Genomic DNA, 14,778 nt, shown 5'->3' with positions numbered 1-14,778 from the left:
AACTGTTGTAGGCATAAGAGTTGAAGGAGGCAAGTAAGGTGTTGGAAAAATAGTTGTAGGCATAGTAGGTGTAGGCATGACAAGAGAAGGTATAGAAGTGGGTGAAGGTAGAGAAAAAAGAGCTAAGGATGCAGCAGATGGCACAACAGTAGGAGGGATCATAGGTGATACAATGTCATTTTGTAGTTATGACCTCCACATCTATTGCCTCACCAAAGTCGTGACAGTGTCTTTCGCATATTGGCTGTCAATCTTCAAGCTCATAGGCTCCATCCTATCCTCCAAAATCTCTCCTAACTACACTTGTAGCATGGGATTTGTCACTTGTAAGAATAATTCCACCTTTTTAGGCTCTAAGGCCACTTGCCTTGCAGCATCCATCTCATTAGATTTAGACTCAAACTCTGAAAGAAGCTCAGTTTGCCACCAAACCATTGTTTCTCTTATAGACTCACTCGCAAAAGTTACATCTCATATCCATCCCACAATCCTTGAAGAAATATTCCTCCTTCAAAGCTTTCTTAAAGGTAGTGCAAAGAGGACTCATAGCATACAACTCTTTGATGGGTGGCTTCAAAGAAGAAGTAACTTGTTGTATAAAAAACTAATTGATCATGTGAGTAGGAACATGAAAGAACTCCATCTTCGAATCATACGACATCAAATAGCTTGTAATATTGTGGCCATCAAAAAGCTACCTCTTACTTTCTATCACTTACATAGCCTCTTTAGAGCAGCAGCTTCATAATGTGTGTTGGCTTGTAGCTACATCTATTGCAGCATTTGTTGTTGATGGTGTTACTATTGCTCCTCCATAAGTGTATAGAGAAGTTGTTTTATCTCTTTAGATACGGATGGACCTATAGAAAAGGATGATTCTTCCATCTTTTCAACACTCGAGTTGTAGCTTCACATTGGGTTTACTAGCAATGTCGAAGAATAATTGTGTCAAGCCACAAAACCATGGAGGATCACGGGCATAGTGATATAAAAGTAGCCTCAAGCACAACTATGTGAATCCAAGACAAACCTTTGAGTCAATAAATACTAGTAAAGACCTTGATAGCTTATTTTCCCAAACAAGGAGTTATTGTCAGCCATGCCTTGATAGTGTTTTTTTCCTCAAAAATCAATAAGCTTCAAGCATATGTTGTTGTCATCATTGATAAGAAGATAAGCTTCGATCACAGATAAAAGGAGAAGCTTCTTTAATAGATAAGAAGATAAGCTTCCTTAAGATCAAGGCCTAGAGAGGGTGGCACATCAAAGAGTTCAAGATGAAGCTCATAAGATCATTAAGATCATAGTTTGATTATCATACAAATCACCTTGCAAGCTCGATCTCTCCTGTCACAGTCTTTTGGTCACATGTGCCAACCTCCTCATGACTGCTGTCCAGCATCAACCCCTCACAGAAGTTCGTGTCCACACGCTGGCTAGCCTGCGGAATTCCTCATCTTCGGCTCCACTCGATCCTCTTCGCTATAGTTTCTTCTGCTAGACTCCTCAACAGCCACCTCTCTGATGAAGACCGCCATCCTCAACAGCTAATGAACCAGTGGCAGGTTGACTCTGGTGACCCGTTCAAACTGCAACTCTGACGCAAAAATCGGCCTCAACACGTGCATCTATACTACTCGACACTGCAAAAATCGGCCTCTTTCAAATGCTATGGCCCAGGATCACCATCCTCTCATCGCAGTCTTCTCCCTCAACATGAGCTGATCTCAGGTCCACTTCTTTTATGACTCTCTTCTCTAAGCTCAATTTTCAGCCATCACTTCAGCACGACGACTGGCTTCCATGTTCACATCCTCCCTCTTAAGCTTTATCACTATCTCCTCTCCACACGATCCAGCCAAAAAACACTCTCTCCTCCTCCTCCAAAAATCATCATGCACTCGTTGTTTCTCTGAAAAGCTGGCGCCCAAAATTCCCAAATGCAATCACAACTCGTGCCTCGAAAAGATAGCTTAAAGATAGTAAAAGGAAAGTAAGGCTAAGGATATAATTTTGATCCAACAACCAACAACGCATAAGGAGCATCCTATAAGGTATCCGTGCATACGGTTTATTGTGAGGCACAAGGGTATGGGTAATGTGCACCATTCAGCTCGTAAGTCGTAGGAAGAACATCAACAACATGGCACATAGTAATCTAAATTCCGCTTCTTCCCATCGTGAAAACACTTCTTCATTGTCCATATCTCCAATCGCCATATACCTCTACTTCATCAACTCATAGTAAAAGAAAAATGGAAAGAATTGGCCAAATATATAAGAACATTGCCACATTATTCAAACTACTCATCCTAGGTTTTTTGGGTGTGAATGCATGGTGTTATGACGTCACGACTATTTCATCTCTTTTTGTCAAGAGTATACCATCCATATCATAATTGGTATCAACATTAGTATGACTGTTGCTAACAATGTTAGTATTGTAGTCACTATTAGTATCATCATATAGTGACACTATGCTAACGGCATCTTTGATAGAAAGCATTGCTACATCTTGCATTTTTATTTATGTAAGTACATTTACACAAAGCATTTTCTAATACTGTCAAGGCTCAAAACATTGCTTAAGTCATCAATTCTCGTAACATTGCCCTAGAAGCTTTCCTCTTCACCTCCGTAGGCTCTAATATATATAGAAGTCTTGGGCTACAAGTTCACTATCTTGTCAACCACAATTATGATAGTCATATGAGGTTAGTACTCTTGATTTCAACTTTTGGGTGAGCCTTCTTGCCTGACAGTTACTGTACCATTGTTCTTTCTTGCATTGAAAGATATCAGGAAGTCATTGCATCTCTCGTGGGTTGATTTTTGGCCTAACATTCTCTATGTATTTTTGGAGACTGGATTGATCAACTATTTGCTTCACCGCCTCTTCCTTGGTCACCAGCTCTTCCAAATTACTAACGCTCTTCCAAATTGCTGACGATACAGTATTTTAGATGGTTGTAGACTTGTGTCTCAATGGCCAATCGGTACCTATTGTATTCTTCCTCCGAGAACAAAAGTTGTCTTGTCATTTGGAGTTCCTGTTATGGCACAACAACTCACAATTATCTCTTCGAGAGTACCTTTTTCATAAAGAGAAAAAGATTACAAACAAACACGATGGATGGTGTGATATTCTAATATGGAAAGGAAAATTTTTGTACTTCAAGCAGTTTGCACATTCCAGGCACAAATTCCATTAAAAATTTTCCTCAAGTTTACTTTATCTTTCCTTTTTTTCTTTTGAAGTCTGATTTGAAGTTCTGAAGTTCAAGTCATGTTTTCTTTTCCACCTTACCCCCTACACCTAGGAATGATGAAGATCCTTCCTAGGATTGGAGAATGAAGGGTTAAGGGCATTAACCACCTTCTTGTTGCACTTAATTTCTTCATGAGCCAAGCATAAAACTATGGGTTATACTCTAAGTGGTCTGACGGTCCATGTTTTGAGGCCTAATGCCTACATGTGTAATGTAGGTCAGGACATCAATTAGGAAGTCACCAGAGTTCATCCTACTAACAATGTGTAGTTCTTCCTCAATTAGGAGTTGATCCAAATAGGGAAGCTCATATTTTGGCAGTCCTCTTACTCCCATTCAAGACAAAGAGCATACCATTTTCATAGAAAGAAAGAGTCACAATCAGCTAACTATTTCAACTCTTCTAGTTCTCGGGTTGTTGCAGAGACTTTGCTCTTGCTATACGAGGTGAGCAACCACTATTTAAGAGCTTTCTCTCAAGAAATATCGTCCTCGGTCACCTCAGGAAACTTGACAAACATGAATTTATATTCCTCCTAAGTGCATGACAAGGAGTGTATATCAGTTTTGCTAATGGCTCATCAAAGAGGTCTAAATCCAACCGTGTGGCATCCAAGTGTCTAATGCAAATGACTAGGTCATCCCTCATATTTGTGGCTAGGTTTGAGGCCAAAGTAAGGATAGATCTCCACTTATAGGAGGGTCTAAGGCCTACGAGAGGTTGGGGTTTGGTTGGTGGACTCAATAACTTAGCTACTGATACCTACTTCATGGACCGGTCACTAGGGTGTCTATTGGCCACTTGTGTGATGGGTTGGCCTTGCAGCTCACTTGATGTGTTGATTTATACTTGTGGAGTAGTTGGAATAGTAGAAGTGTTAGGTTGAGTCAATTCAGATGCACCATGCTATGGTTCTTATTGATAAACGTGTTGAGGCTCGATGGGTTTGGTTCCTTTTGGATCATCTTTTTTATCATATTGAGTCGGCTTACAATCTGGTGGAGATGGGCTAGAAAGCAATGGTTTGGCTGAGAGACACGCATACCACTCGTAATCTTGGGCAACCATATCCAATTGTTGCCTTTGTAGTAGCCTTGAGGGCACAATAGGGCTTTAGGCACCCATTGCAGCTTGACAGTTTGTTAGCTTTTATAGCACCAGCTTTATCTTCTAGGCCTAGGGCATGAGGTTCTGGGATTATGAGTTCATGTGGGTTGGCTTCTAGGTGACTGTAATTGTCATTCGGGTACCCATTTTAATCTGCTACTCAATGGGTTTGGGTGCATTTACTGGGGATTGCAGCTAGGTTGTTGTGGTGGGTTGGGATAAGTCATGCCCCCCTTCTTAGTCTTCGCATTAAGTTTCTCTATCGATGGCGCTATGAGCTTAGATAGAGCCATGCTGCCCTCGGTGAAATCCGTCACCATCCAAACATTACTAATGGTAAGGTGAATACATTGTGAGTTATAATCGACATTGCAGTGTGCTTGTTTCTTGAATGTATGTCCTGGAAATGATTCCTTACTAGTGGCCTTGGTGTAAGGCAATACATAGAAGACCATTGGTAGCCTTTTAGTCTTGATAGAGACCACTAACTTGCACTTTCCCAACAATGAGTAGGAAGGTCCCCCCAAACAAGCTTAGTTGAGCATTAGTGGATTGCAACTGGGGCCTAACCAATGAGGATCCAATGGTCATGTGTAAGAATACTAAAGTCAGCTCCCTTGTCAGTGAGTTCATCAAAGGCATGTGTCTTGTGGGTAGTGACCAATATGTGCAAGTAGGAAAATGCTACTCCTTACTTATTCTTTTCCTCTATCTAAGTGATGGTGGGGACTCTCACATTCAGAAGTAGGTCCAACATTGGAGGCTCATGCAGTGGGTGTGTTGGACGGTAGTACTTCTTGAGAGGCGACTGCCATTAAAGAAGCCTATTCTCTCTCCCTCTAGAGTCTTGAGGTCTACATTGCCAATTTGACTAATGTTGTGGACCTTGAAAGGTTCCAATCCTCTAAACTTCATCTTGTGCTTATGGTCCATATCGTACTCTATTGTATAGTCTCTTCCTCACTTTTCACATTTCGTAGAGTAGATTCTTTACCCATGGAAGTTACTCAAGAATATATGTGTGCATCACGCAAGTTCAAAATAAGGTATTTTTAAAATACCATTTTTTACATAAGGAAGGGTGTAATATAAAGGGGTTATTTACAAATTTTATAGGAAAGGGTTATGCATTATTCAAGAAAATTTCACAGATAAGGATATTTATAAATAGGCCTTAAACTCACGTGATGTAGAGGATATACATATAGTAACTTCCCCGAGATTATTTATACTCATCATCTAAATCCTCATAGTATGACTGATCATCATCTCCTAGGCTTCTCCCCTTAGCCTTCTTTTCATCCATGATTAGTACCCATTTGTACAGTAGATTGAAGTTGTGCACTTTGGTCCATTTCCAGTTGGGCTTGTCCATGAGGTCCTTGAGGGGTTTGAGATTAGAAAAGCTGGGTTACTAGCTATCTCTCTTGTCAAGTATTCAAGAATCCCCTCCAGTTTGAGTCTGTTAGATGGGATATGAAAGGAGACAGGTGTTTGTCAACTGCTAGAACTTGTGTCCATCATGTAGAGTAGTACCAATGGTGTGGCTCTGATCTTGGGTAGTTCAAATGGTGTGGCTTTGTGGGACTCATTGGCTATCCTCGTAGCCCACTTAGACTCCTCCTTGTCATCTAAGAAAGGAAGATCGTTGGTGGCTAGCATATGTATCCAATCCCACTCATCCTCGTGCAAGGAATATACTTTGTCAATGGCCCATAATAGGAATTGCTGACTTGTGAATATCATTTCAAGAAAATAGAGAAGGCATCTAGGTCGATTGGCATGGTCCTCCAGGTATCAATTTTGACTCTCACAGCTTTCCATCTCTTTCCTAAGAATATTAGACCATTGCCTTAGTCTTCTATCACTCGTGCATTTTGCATCCATGGTCGACCTAGTAGAAGGTCATAGTCCACTCTCTGCATGACTATGAAGTTCACTAATAACTCAACTCCTGCTATCTTTAAGGGACAATGTTTCAATGCTCCAAATGGTATAACCTTCATTTCATTAGCCAGCATGACATTAAATCTGGCAGTGTTTGTAGGTGAGTTATCCTAGGCCTATAGGACCGTATGGCTGAGCACACTGACTCATGCTCCCATATCTACAACTCCCTTTCTTGTGGCATCTCCTAATGCTACGACAAGTAAGAATCTGTGTATTTCTTTGCCTTCCCAAAGTGGTCAAGCAAGTTGGTCTCTCCAAACTTGTTAGGTCTTTCTACCCATTACTTCAACACTTGCCATAGTATTGGGTTTTGTGCCTAAGCATCTCTCCCAGAGAGGCAGAGTCATAGGGGGGCTGATATCAATGCCATGAGTAGGTTGCCAACCGCTTGCTTTTTGTTAGGCTCTACACTCTTTTTCCACTAATCTCAATCAGTTTGCCTACTTGTGGAGTCTAGGCTTTGTCTATGCAATGCTAAATGGGGTGTGAATGTGTCTCTAGATCTTAACCACGTAGGCGAGACTAGTGTGCTTATGCTAAAGAGCTTATTGAACTCATCTTCTATGATAGATTCAACATATTTAAGGTGCTCTTGGGCTTCTCTCACCCACTCCTTGCACTTATCCATTACTTCCAATTGGTTCCTTAGTTTGAAATACTCCCTAATCTTGGTACTCATCTTTTCTTCCATGTTTGGAACAAATGTTTTCACTTTTTCATCCATGACTTACTTTGCCTTGGGTAATGTGGTGATACTATTTGTTTTGAGTGTAACCTTCATCTCAACCCTTTTTCTCCTTCTTTTATAGCTATTGTTTCCCATTGAAGCTGCATCAAGGTTGCTAGGTCTGGGGGTAATGAAATCCCTACCTACTTATTTTGTGCTCGGGTCATGATATGCAATAGAATTGGCATGGCCTCACCATCAAGCCTCTCAACCCTACACAACCCCAATGGTATGGATGACACGATTACTGAACTAGTGGAAGTTTTTCGCCTAGGATACTCGGTGTGTACAAGTGTGTGATCCTACACTCTAGACAACTCACGTCAACTTTGTCTCAATTGGATCACTCCCTTTTGAGGCACGAAATGAGATATGCCTTGGGTGACTACAAGCCCAACACATGATGGATTCTAGGTTCTGTCCTCCTAGACCTCTATATCTTTTCTAACCTAACACCATCACTTGAAATGGTCTAAAATCCATGAAGATGGGGTTACCCTCTTTTTCATACACGATATAAGGGTTCACAGATGCTACATTCTCATTTGGCTCCTTTACCAAATGTATTGGAGTGTCGCTTGGTGGATGGTGGGTCACAATGGGTCCAAGCGATCTAGTATCCCTCTAGGGTTCATGTCCATCCCAGAGACAATTGGCTTTGAGTCATTGGGTGTGATAGGAGAGCTAATGGAGCTTCCCTCCCAAAGTGTGGTGGCCTACTCTCTAGATAATAAGGCTGATTGTACAGTTCCAGGTATGAAAATTGTCTTGGCAATCTACCCAAACCTATCACAAATAGCATATGGTCTTGACTTAGGATCAAAGCACTCCACTTGGAGGTGAATTCCTCTGCAATCCATACATTACATGTGAGGTCATGTGTGGGCCTTCACATCATCTCTTGAAGCTTAGCCAGCTCTAGCTTCATATTTGCTAACTCTTGGCTCTGGTTGGTTGTGGTCAACACCCTTTCCCTTATCTTGTGTACTCTAGCTAGATCTCTCACTAATGGTTGTAGCTCTCTCCAAGGATCTAGAGGGACTGCCATCTTGGATTGTGGTTTTGGAGCTTCTCTCCTTGAGCAGGTCATCCACACATATGGCTTCTTCAAAGACCCTAACTAGCACATCCCTTTGTTGGTTCGAGTTGCTCACCAAGGCCTTATAGAGCTCTTTGTTTTAGATTCTATTTATGAATATAATGGAGACCACTCGTTTGTTAGGTTCTTCTACCTCTAGGATTCTCTTAAAGAGACTCCACGTGTGGGCGATGTAGTGTTGAATATCCTCCTTATCCTTTTGAGTGACATTCAGAAACAACCAGACGATGAAGTTGTCAGAGTATCTTGCTTTAGAAAACCTCTTGATGAAGAGACTCTTGAGGTTATTAAAATTATTATGTTGACCAGCATTGTCCAGGTTAGTAAACTATGTCCCCGTCCTTTGTCTCCTAGGAAAATTCGAAAAGCTTATGCTTGTTGACCAAGGTTTGTGAGGTTGTTCTCCTCACATACTTGCTCGAACTACTCCATGAAGCTATACCAGTCGTTGCTAGGCTAATACTTGTGAAGTTGCTAGCAACCACAAGTATTTTGGTCTATTTTTTAGTGTTTGGCATGATTTCTAATCTTGCTAGCAATGTAGTTGCTAGGGCTGCTCCACTTTGCTCTATAGATGTATTGTCTAAGAGTCACATTGTGAGAAGCTTGCTTCGCGTAAGATCACCCTCTAGCCCTCTCTCCTTCTCAGTATTTGGTCCTACCCTAGCTCTATTAGGGAGAACTATGACACATTGGACCTCGCCCATTTCTATATCTTGTCTCAATTTTTGACCTCGTTGCTCTTGATTGTAGGTAGCTATGCTTTGTAGCGCTTTCCTTGCTAACTTTCTCTCTTCCTCAAGATTAGCTATGATGTCCTTGGTTGGTCTATCATGATGCATCATCTTGGTTCCCAAGTCGTATTGGTTTACCATTTACTAAATATCAACTTGGAATTCTCCCAAGTCAAGATCGTTGTCTGTAGGGTTGGTGCTAGCTCCTGGCATGTTAGTGGTTTTGTGAGCAACTAAGATATTGATCAGATTGATCAAATAGGGTAAAGTTGTGTCCCTAATCATATCGATTCTCTTTTTGCCCTTGCAAGTCCTGTTGATACTTGTGAGCACCACACTTTGGACATGTCTCCATAGTCTTGTATTCTCCTTGAAATAGTATGCAATCATTGATACATGCATGGATGTTGTTGTAGTCTATGCCAAGCTTTCATAAAACATGTCGTGCATCATCACGAGACTCAAGCATGGTATTTGCAGGTGGTCATATATGATATTTCAATAACCTGAAAAAAATCATAAAACACCTTGAAAAAGCACAAATGTTTTTAATAATAGTACCCAAAAAAAATCAACAAAGAGTATGTACAAGGTACCTAAACAACTCGGTCACACCCGCATCGCTCCACCCGTATTTTGCTTGCACACTTAAGAGTGCAAGCAGTGTCTTCAGGCGAGATACTCAGCACCCATCATATAATGGTATGGATACTTCCTCTCTAAGTGGATCAGAAGTCTCGACATCCATGGGAATCAATGCATCGATCATTGCCTCCATCTCAGGCTCCAAGATTGTAGGTAGGTCTAGAAGGCTGCATGTCTCCTCTAGCATTGACGGTATAGATTGGCCTTGCAAGTGGTGGATTGGCTCATGCACTTCATCCATCACACTTCCACGAACTCTTCGAATTGGCTGCAAAGGGTGCACTCCTCCTTGGGATGAGACGTCACCTCCCTGGATAGAAAGTTTGCCAGCCATACCCAATCTTATTGTATATGGTATTCAATTAGCTTGCGAGTACAATGCATGATTATTAACTTTTCTTACCGTTTGCTGAAAATCCGCAATTGCTTGATCAATGATCTCAGATTGAAACTCGCCAAATCGTTGTACATGTTCTATAGACAATCGACGTTTTCATCTAATTTCCAGCTTGCATTGAGAGCAAGGACATGGGACCTGCTGATTAAGATACGCCTCGCGATCTTGAACAACAAGACCTTCATCGTTTTCCATTTTGTCTACGTTACGACAAATAATTTGTTTTTGTTATCATTCTTTTTTTCTTTCTTAAATTGTTCTCCTCTCCTTCCATGTCTCTCTCTTTTTTTTTTCTTAAATTGTTATCCTCTTCTTCCATCTCTCTCTCTTTTTCTATGTTACGACTACAACCACGACCATGATCACGACCACGACCAGGATGATCACGACCACGACCACGACCACGACTACGACTACGACCATGGCCATGACCACGACTACAATTATGACTACAATGACTACGACCACGACCACGACCACGACCACGACCACGACAACCACGACTATGACCACGACCACGACCACGACTATGACCACGAATATGACTACGACCACGACCAGGGCCATGACCACGACTACAACTACGATGACCACGACCACGACCAGGACTACGACGACCACGACCACGACTACGACCATGACCACGACCACGACCATAACCACGACCATGACCATGACCATGACTACGACCATGACCACGATGATGACCACGACCACGACCACGACCATGACCATGACCATGATCACGACCACGACCACTACCACGACCACGACCACGACGATGACTACGACGACCACGACTACTACCACGACCACGACTACGACCAGGACCAGGACCATGACTATGACTACTTATATAGAGATTAAGAGAGAGACAAGAGTTGAGAGAAGAGAGAGGATAAAGAGAGAGAGATCCGACTAGAGCATTTGACACCCATAGTCAACACACCGTGGAAAACACAAGCACAAATTGACATTGAATTATGGCAAGAATATCCACCACAAAACAATAGTTATAATAGTCGAGGTAGGATTTCAAAGTCTTGTTGATTTCAATCAATCATGGATGCCATACTATGGGTCGGTTGCACTCACCAAGAATAGGATTGGCGATTCACCTCATCTTCTCTCCATCATCAATAGAATTCTCCTTTACCAGTTACAACTCACCCACCTTCTCTCCACACTATTGCACACTACAATCTCTATGAGGGCATGAGATTGGGATCTCCATAGATACCAAAGCATGATCTCTAGCTTGATGGTTGCATATATACTACTACTACTTGTGGAATAAACCTTAAAATAGTTATTATGCTCAAATATATGCTTGTTAGAGCAGAAATTTGTTCCTAAGACTATTCTAAGGAAGAAAGAGGGTTAATGATAAAAGAGTGTCGTTACTTGCAAGTGATTTTATATTATATTTATTAATTAAAATTAATAGTTGAAGATGAGTTTCCTAAGAGATCCTGTGGTGATGCTGTTTTAGTTTTGTGAAGCATATGAATGATGATTTTTTAGTTTTTTGCATTTGTCTTTTTAAGAAGAGATCGATTTTTATGGAATATCCAAAGTTATTTTTGGATTTACGTTATGAAAAATGAATGTTTTTCATACTGATAGGCTGATTGCCTTCGTTGTATACTTGCATGTTGGAGGCTAGGACAAGCCCCGTGTATGAGAGGTCTCTTTGCAGGAAGAACATTATGCTAGGAGGCACAAGTATGCTAGGGCTCTCTAGCCATATATCCCTTAGGTTTGTTGAGGATCGGCCTAACCCCTATGAGCCTAGGATGAGCTTATTATAAAGTCCTATTTACTTTTCTCTCTTTCTCTCCCTCTCTCATTTCCTCTCGCTCCCTCACCCTCACCCTCTCTTTCTCTCTTTCCCTATTAGGTTTAATAATTTTTCTCTCTTTTTCTCTGTCCTCTTCCCTTCTCATTTCCTTTTCTCTCTTTATCTCCCTCTCTCATTTCCTCTCCCTCCCTCACCCTAACCCTCTCTCTTTCTCTTTCCCTATTAGGTTTAATGATTTTTCTCTCTTTTTCTCTCTCCTCTCTCTCATTCCTTTTTCTCTCTCCTCTCCCTCTCTCATTTCCCTTTCTCTCTCCCTCACCCTCTCTCATTTCCTCTCCCTCCCTCACCCTCTCTTTCTCTATTTTCCTATTATGTTTAACATATTTTCTCTCTTTTTCTCTCTCCTCTCATTCTCTCTTTTTTTCTCTCTCCTCTCCCTCTCTCATTTCCTTTTGCTCTCTTCCTCTCCTTCTTGCATTACTTCTCCCTCCCTCTCCCTCTCTCATTTCCCTATTATGTTTAATGTCTCCCTCCCTCTCCCTCTCCCTCTCCCTCTCCCTCTCCTTCTCCCTCTCTCATTTTCCTATTATGTTTAATGTCTCCCTCCCTCTCTCTCCCTCTCCCTCTCTCATTTCCCTATTATGTTTAATGTCTCCCTCTCCCTCTCTCATTTCCTCTCCCTCCCTCTCCCTCTCCCTCTCTTTCTCTCTCATTTCCTCTCCCTCTCTCAATATACACAAATTATACAAAAAAAAGTAAAAGAGAGAGAGAATGCACACTCCCTCCCTCTCGTTCTCTCATTTCATCCCTCTCCCTCCATTTCCTCCCTCTCCCTCTCCCTCTCTTTCTCTCTCTCTCCCTCCCTCTCCCTCTCTCATTTCCTTCCTCTCCCTCTTCCTCTCTTTCCCTCTCTCATTTCCTCCCCCTCCTTCTCCCATTTCCTCTCTCTCCCTCTCCCTCTCCCTCTTTTTCTCTCTCATTTCCTCTCCCTCTCTCAATATACACAAATTATATTTAAAAAAAGTAAAAGAGAGAGAGAATGCACTCTCTCTCCCTCTCCCTCTCTCATTTCCTCCCCTCCCTCTCCCATTTCCTCCCTCTCCCTCTCCCTCTCCCTCTCTTTCTCTTTCTCTCCCTCCCTCTCCCTCTCTCATTTCCTCCCCCTCCCTCTCCCTCTCCCTCTCTTTCTCTCTCATTTCCTCTCCCTCTCTCAATATACTCAAATTAAACCCTAAACAAGTAAAAGAGAGAGAGAATGGACTTACCATAAAGATTCAGAGGAGGGTTTGGCGGCTCCTCTTCGCGACGATGGCTCCTCCTCTTCTTTGGGAACGACGGTGGCGGCGGCGGCGAGAAGCCTTCTTTCTCTCTTTCTCTCCCTCTAAGAAAAACGGTCACTCTCTCTCTCGCTCTCCATCTCGAAAACTTTCATGAATGCGCGAAATGAAACACGCTCAGGTTTTAGCGCACGTTTTTTTCTCTGTGGAGCGTTGCTATTTGCGTCGCTAATCGGCGTCGCTATGGCCTGATATCCTTGTAATGCAAGCATTATAATTGATTGCGCCATCATGGAGATAAATTTTGCTCTAAGGGTTTGTATAATTGGGGTTACATAGGTAGATGGACTTTTGGGAGAAAGGGAAATGCTAGAGCTTCCTCGTACTATTGAACTGACTGGGATATTTATTGGGTCAATGAGACCTCTCTTTCTTAGCAAGATTACTAGAATATGTCCTAATGATTTAAAATTGATGTCTAGCCCCTTTAGCTCTTTCTTGTTGTTAAATACCTCACCTTGGTGTGTCTATCGGTAAATAACGGATCTATATCAATGTTCTTTGACATACACTAACTGACTAGTCCCCAATTAACCAAGATGTAGAAACCGCCACTTATTAGCGGCTGTCAAAAAATGCACCACCTGTCGGTACCAAAATAGATTCGAGAATGGCTCTAGGGCTGTTGCCTAGGCCTGCTAAACTCAAAGAGGTCATATAGTACTCAAAGAAATAACTCATTTTTATTGATTGCAGTTCAATAGTTTTTTCTTTCCCAACTCCACAAAGGGAGTATCTAAACATACAAGTGATCAATACCTCAATTCACATACATAAAGAGCTCCCCTAGTAGAATGTTGTGGTTCCTACAGCTCTCCTACACCCTAGGGAGACCCTAGGATGTCTCTTCTTATACATAAAATATGAATATGATAGAGTCCTCTCATAATATAAATGTAATCATCCAAGAGATTCTATATATTCCTCACTTAATTGATTTTTTCAAGATATCAAACTACCTTATAGCAAAGGAAAATCTTGCACTCTAAATGCTGGCCGTCACTTAAACACACAATTTCCATGCACCAGGAATTTATCTTGTGATACCATATTCCGATTGCATATGCAAAGTGTATGTCACTTCATGCTCAAAAAACTTAGCTAAATACTAATCAGTGTGAAGTACACAAATAATATTTTCATGTCTTCTTTCGAATCGTGATCGTGCGACATTGTTAAGGAACAACTTTGGGCTAACCCATGCTACTTAGCCTTTTAAAACTTATACAAACCACATCCACACCTCCTGTTTTTCAAATTAAGATTGATTGTGTAAATGTAGGGAGATTTCAAGACAATTTTCTATAGAAACAAGCTCTAGAACATGCACTCTTCATATATAAATAGAGACAAACTAAGGCAAACCCTCATGCTTCACCTTTATTCTACATTCACAAACATTTTCCTAATTTTCCATTAATTTTCTATATAGAAAACGTATTTTTTTCTAATTTCTCCCCTGCTTTTGACTATTTTTCCTAAATTTTTCCATTTATTTTAACATAGATTATTGATTTTTCTAAGTTTTCTGATTTTTATGACTCATAAGAAGTGTAATCCACTAGCATATTCAATTTCATGCCATATGAATATTAGTTGACCTCCAAAATTCAAAAAATGATCTCATTTTCCATTAAATCTCGTGTTTCGAATTTTGTGATTTCATTGTTTTTAATATACCAAAAAAAAGTAAATGAGTTTCTAAAATTAC

The sequence above is a fragment of the Lygodium microphyllum genome, chromosome 24, assembly GCF_053477565.2.
Source record: "Lygodium microphyllum isolate KBCC chromosome 24, Lygodium_microphyllum_v1.1.10, whole genome shotgun sequence".
NCBI classification, from domain to species: Eukaryota; Viridiplantae; Streptophyta; class Polypodiopsida; order Schizaeales; family Lygodiaceae; genus Lygodium; species Lygodium microphyllum.
Note: the sequence above shows the minus strand (reverse complement) of the source record.